Source organism: Theobroma umbraticum, unplaced genomic scaffold, assembly GCF_002168275.2.
Source record: "Theobroma umbraticum cultivar Fairchild unplaced genomic scaffold, ASM216827v3 scaffold_12.1, whole genome shotgun sequence".
Lineage (NCBI taxonomy): Eukaryota > Viridiplantae > Streptophyta > Magnoliopsida > Malvales > Malvaceae > Theobroma > Theobroma umbraticum.
Genome location: NW_018397269.1, coordinates 4,010,332 through 4,016,331, shown reverse-complemented (window position 1 = coordinate 4,016,331; position 6,000 = coordinate 4,010,332). Strand labels below are relative to the sequence as shown.

The 6,000-nt window shown below is 31.6% G+C and overlaps 1 non-coding gene across 1 annotated transcript; it reads right to left on the bottom strand.

Moving 5' to 3' along the window:
* Positions 1 to 703: 703 nt before the first annotated feature.
* On the bottom strand, positions 704 to 810 carry LOC149526586 (small nucleolar RNA R71). Its single transcript, XR_016351882.1, has one exon. It is a non-coding gene; the product is annotated as a small nucleolar RNA R71 (small nucleolar RNA).
* Positions 811 to 6,000: the final 5,190 nt, after the last annotated feature.

Here is a 6,000-nt window from a genome sequence, read left to right as displayed (position 1 = left end):
TTCTAGACTTATTGTCTATATTATTTGTTCAATAATGTGCAAAATCGATAACAAGTTTTTGGCTTCATTTTTGAGAATTTGTTACCCTATTTATTTAGTTAATATTAAAATTCAATAGATTAGTCTTAATTTGAGTTTTTCTTCTTTGTTTTTCAAGTTCATTCCGTCATTATATGAGAAGAGCAAAAAGCTTGGAGCTTATACCATGTGATCTACATATTGAGAGAACATTCTGAAGACTTCGATGAGAAAATTAACAAGCTTTTGCTCAATCAAATGCAATGGCTGATTAACATGGTGAGCAATAAATCCTAGAGTGATTAGTAGTTGAAAATCGTTGCTTAAGGGATTATTCTATTCCGTTGGTACAAAGGATTCCATAGATCATTTGAAGGCTGGCTATTCAAGCCAATAGTTTCGAGATCAAGTCAGCAATCAACACCATGATTCAAACTTCAATCTTGTTTGAGGGCTTTCCAAATGATGATTTAAATGCCCATATTTCAAAGTTCTTAGAGATATGTGATACCTTTAAACACAATGGTGTCATAGATTATGTAATTCATTTGAGGCTTTTCCCTTTTTTACATGGAGGGACAAAGTTAAAGCGTGGCTAAATGCAATCCCTACTGGATCCATAACAACTTGGGATGATCTTACTCAAAAGTTCCTTGCCAAGTTCTTTCCTTCAGCTAAGACAGCAAAAATGAGAAATGATATCACATCATTTATGCAGCTAGATTTTGAATCATTGTATGAGGCTTGGGAAATATACAAAGACCTACATAGGCGTTGTCCTTGTCACGATCTTCCAAAGTGGCTATAAGTGTAGACATTTTACAATGGATTGAATGGTTATATTCGAACCACCATTGATGCCACTATGGGAGGAGCTTTAATGGTTAAGTCAATCAATGAGACATACGATTTGTTGGAGAAAATGGCTTCAAACAACTACCACTTAGAGCGATCAATGCATAAGAGAGTAACTGGAGTTCAAGATGTGGATGCCTTCATGACATTATTAGCATCGGTAGTAGTTTTAACCAAAAAACTTGAATCTTTTGGTGCTAATACCATTTGAAGTCCTTTTGTACTTTGTTAGTATTGTGGAGATAAACATGCAAGCAATCATTGTCCAAGTAGTGTAGTTTATAGGGAATATACAGTAAAACAATCCTCACTCCAATAGGTATGACCTAGGGTAAAGGAACCCTCCAAACTTCTCTTGGGGTAACAATCAAGGATCATCTTTATTTTCAGATTCTAACATGCCTATTGGATTCTAGTAGTAGGCAAAAGTTCCTATTCTAGAAAAGAAACCATTTGTAGAAGATTCACTGATGTAGTTCGTGACAAAGAATGATGCCATCATTCAAAATCAAACTTTCATTAAAAGTCAAACAGCATCATTTGTAACATTGATACCCAAGTTGGTCAACTTGCTAACTCATTAAACAATAAAGCTCAAGAACACTACTTAGTGATAGAGGCAAATTTAAGGGGGGAAGGTAAAGAGCATGTCAATGCCATTACCTTGAGAAGTGGTAAGGAAGTGGAAAGTAACCCAAAGCACGTTGAGCAAAAGACAAAATAGTTTAGAATTGGGCACAAACTATGAGTTCTAATGAGCAATGTCAAAAGAAAAAGACAAAGGCAACTCTACCACTAGCACCTTTTCCTCAGTGTTTCAAGAAACAACAAGAAATCCAATTTTGGAAATTTATGCAGACGTTGAAAAAGCTTCACATCAACATTCTTTTTATTGAGGCTTTAGGGAAAATGCCTTCATATGTAAAATTTCTGAAGGATAACTTATCCAAAAAGAGGAAATTGGAGGACTTTCAAACTATTACCCTTACTAAAGAGTGTAGTGTTATTTTCCAAAACAAGCTTCCACTAAAGCTTAAAGATCCAAAGAGTTTTTTTATCTCTTACACTATTGGTAGTTTTAATTTTCTAAAGCTTTGTGTGATTTGGGTGTTGGTGTTTTAATTATTCCTATGTCTATTGTCAAGAAACTTGGACTTAATGAAATGGAAGCTATTACATTTTCTTTGCAATTAGTAGAATGAACAATCAAATACCCTATTGGGATTATAAAGGATGTGTTGCTCAAAGTTAGGCATCTCTTCATTCTAGTATGGTTCATTGTGCTTGAGATGGAAAAGGAGATGAAAATTCTTTTAGTCTTGGGACAACCTTTCTTGGTGACTGCAAGAACAATCATTGATGTGAAGGAAGGCAAGATGACTTTTAAAGTTGGAAGAAGGTAGTCACTTAGAGGTATAACCAATACAATAGTGGATTCTCATAAACCTTTAACTCCAAACATCTAACAAAACTGGTAAAGAAGTTTAGGATTAGAAAGATGAGAACTTTCTCAAAAGATATAAGGGATGAAAGAAGGTTTAAGCTTAGAAAGAATCAGTTGAAGGATAAAAATGTGACCTTTAGGTTCTGCTCTTACTCAAAGATAGGAATTTGCTGTTCACAGCTCTTTCTCTTGTTTTTTCGCTCTTTTCCTTTTCAAACATGATTCAAATGCATTCAAAATCCTTCCAAGTCCTTTGCTTTAACATCTTTAAGGTAGGTGTATTTAGCTCCTATGATTTCTTGATTGTTAAAGTGAAATTTGAATCACTTCTCATACATTCTAGCTAGCTTGCACAATTCTGTCGCATATAAAGAATAGACTCTTTGCTATTCAGTTGTTAATTCTTCATAAAGTCTAGAGTTTTCTATCTCTATAGAATCAATTCTTCTATTCTGAGATGTCAATTCTTCTAAAGCTTGGAGCCTTTTGTCTTTGAAGAATCGATTCTTCTATTCTAAGATGTCGGTTCTTTTACAACCGGGTTCAAAAGTGACATCTTTGTAACCTTTGGAGAATCGATTATTTTGCCTCGAGTTGTTGATTCTTCACTATAGTTTGGTACCAAAATTTGAATTTAAGCTTGATTACGGTACCCCTTTTTTATCCACTTGTACCATCTCTTTTTTGGTCACCAAGTTTTTGAATTTTACTTTTGGTGCTTCAAGAATCAATATCTTCTCCATGTATAATCGATTCATTCTTTTTTACATTTCTACTTTCTACATTCTATCCCTTTATAATCAATTATTTGTCTCTAAGGTATTGGATCTTCACAAATCCTAAAGCTTCTATCGTTCAAACACTGACTTTTTCTTTTCTCAAATTTGATTCTTCATTATTGATCTCTACTTAAGAATTGACTTCTCCTTTTTCAAAATCGATTCTTCTTATGATAAAGAAATAATTTTTGCTTTCTTCTCATTTAAGAATTAAGTCTTTACCTTTGAGAATTCAATTCTTAGGTTAACACTTTGAATTTTGAAAACAAGAAATCTTTGGAAAACTAAAAGATATTTCTTCAAGTTCAAAAACATGATCATTCATGACCATACTTGACTTGAGTTATGGAATTAATCTCTACGAGTAATTTTATTAATTTAGCCAAGTTTTAGACTTCATCATTAAGGTTAAGTGACATTAAATGTCATGTAAGCATGTGACTTAACCAAACTAAAAAATAAACCAAGAATGTTAGCTTCATTCTTTTTTTGAAATGACAAAATTGATTGAACATAATGAGCTTTGAAAATGAATGAAAATGATTTTGAATATGAAGAAAATCCTCAAAAATGCGTTAAAGCTGAACTTAAAGGAAAGATATATTGAAATGCTAAAATTGATTGAACATTGTGTTGACATAGTTGAAATATTTTTTGATTATGCTTTTAAATATTAATTATGTTTTCCATGAGCTTAAATGATTACATAATCTAAAGACTTTATGTCCATCCAACTTTAGTTTATAGCTTTATTAATAATGATATTTTCTTGATGTGAAAATTCTCCTTGAATTGGTAGGATCATACATGCTTTGGAGAATATTTCTTGAAATGTTTGATAATAATTTGGAAGAATACTTATTAAAAATACTTACAGATGACATTCTTTTGATACAGAATTTCTCCTAGAATTATAATTTCTTTTTAATTAGAGATTTCCTTGAAAATGCTTGGTTGGTATTGCTCAATGATAGATAATGCTTGATGAAAATAAAGAGTGCTTAATAATGCTTGAAAATGATTAAGATTGATACTTGGTGACTAATGACACCTTAGACATGCCTAGGAACTACTTTGCAAACATGAGTATTTAATGCATGATTGAATATCTACTTAAATGCTCATTTATTATAGGCTCATGATTTCTTTTATAGACCTTATCATCTTATGTTTTAATAAGGGAGAGCTTATCAAAATTGGTGTCACTAGCACTTCAGATCTTCAACAAGTTACATGAGAATCCAACAATTGGTGTTCTTCATTATTAGTAATATCTTCTAACACCAAACTTTTTTTTATTCCTTAATGCTTCTCATTTATGCTTGAATGTTGAGATCCACAATTAATATCAAGTTTATTTTAACCATTGGTATCAAGCTTTAGTATTTTTAATTGGCTTCTAATTTTAAATTTACATCAAGTTTTATATTTTCTCTTCTCATTTGAGCTTTAAAGTTGATCATATCCTTCTTAAATGTGTGAGCTTTGAAGTTGATATGCTTATAATGCTTAATGATAAGGGGAGTTTTTACTAGGACTTTATCAATTGATTAAAATGAGCTTTAAAATGAGTTTACTCTCACAATTGATTTTGTGCTTATTTGCTTTTGCAAAGAGGGAGCTTTTACTTACATCTATCAAATGGTATTAGATTTGAATCTTGGTGGCATAGTGCATATTAGTATATTCCTTATCATGCTTTGCAAATTATGCTTATTGTGTTTCTATCTTCCTTTTTGATAAAATAAGAAAGGAGAGTGATATTGAGAAAATTTGCATAATCAAAAAGGATATTATAGTTCAAGCTTCAAGTTTTTTAACCATGCAACTATTTAATGGGAGTACTTTTATAAGCAAATTTTGCTGAAAGTTTTTTTCATATCAAAAAAAAGGGAGATTGTTAGTTTTAATAGTTGGAAAGTGATTAAAGTTTTGAAATAACAAAAATTATCAAAATTTCTTATTTGAGTAACCCTTGAATGCTTTTGAAGTGCTTTAGTGTTTCCTTACTTGATTGACTTTTGAACTTGTGTTTGAAAATGCTTTGTGAAAGGAAAAATCTTTGAATACTTTGAATCTCAAGTTCTTGGTATAAGAATCAACTACTGGAAAAGGAACATCAATGCTTGAAAATACAAAAGCCACTAGAAGCATCAACTTCTCAAGCATCAAGTGATAGATTCTTTTGAAGTTGCAAGACAAATATCAAAAACTTGAAAAGGAAGAAAAGATTGGAGAATGAATGAAGATGGAGCTGGCAAAAGTAATTTTGAATTTTGAATTTGGTGCCCAAATTGTAAGAATCGACTTTTGGAGAAGCAAAAGATTAATTCTAAAAAATCTGGAACGAAAAAGAATCAATGTCTCAAAAATGCAAAGATTGATTTCTAGAAAATAAAATGCTCCAGAGGCAAAAAGAATTGACTTCTCAAGAATGCGCTGACCACTTCTTACAAGATAAAATGCTTCAAACCCAAAAAGAATCAATCTCTTGAGAAGAAAAAGTTGATTCCTTAGCTCTAGAAAGTAGCCATTGGACATAAAAGAGACAAGAAAAATGTCTAATTTTCCCATCAAGTCATCTCCAATGGTTATAAACTTTTTTCAAATATAAAAGGGACTTCTCCAACACATTTTGGGTGAAAGGAGAGTTGAAAGAAACCTCATTTGATCAAGAATCAAATGAAATGAAGAAGAGGAAAACGAAAGAAAAACCAAGCTAAAGCAAGCCATTTATATTCTTCCAAAAAGCTTGTAAGCTATCTTGTACTTCAAATTCTTTGTGATTTCACTTGTATCTTTTGTAATCATCTTTAGCTCCTTCAAACTCTTCCTCCATGTATCTACCTGGCAAAATCAATCTTCTAGAGGTACATTTGTTTTAATCTTATAAAAAAGAGATGG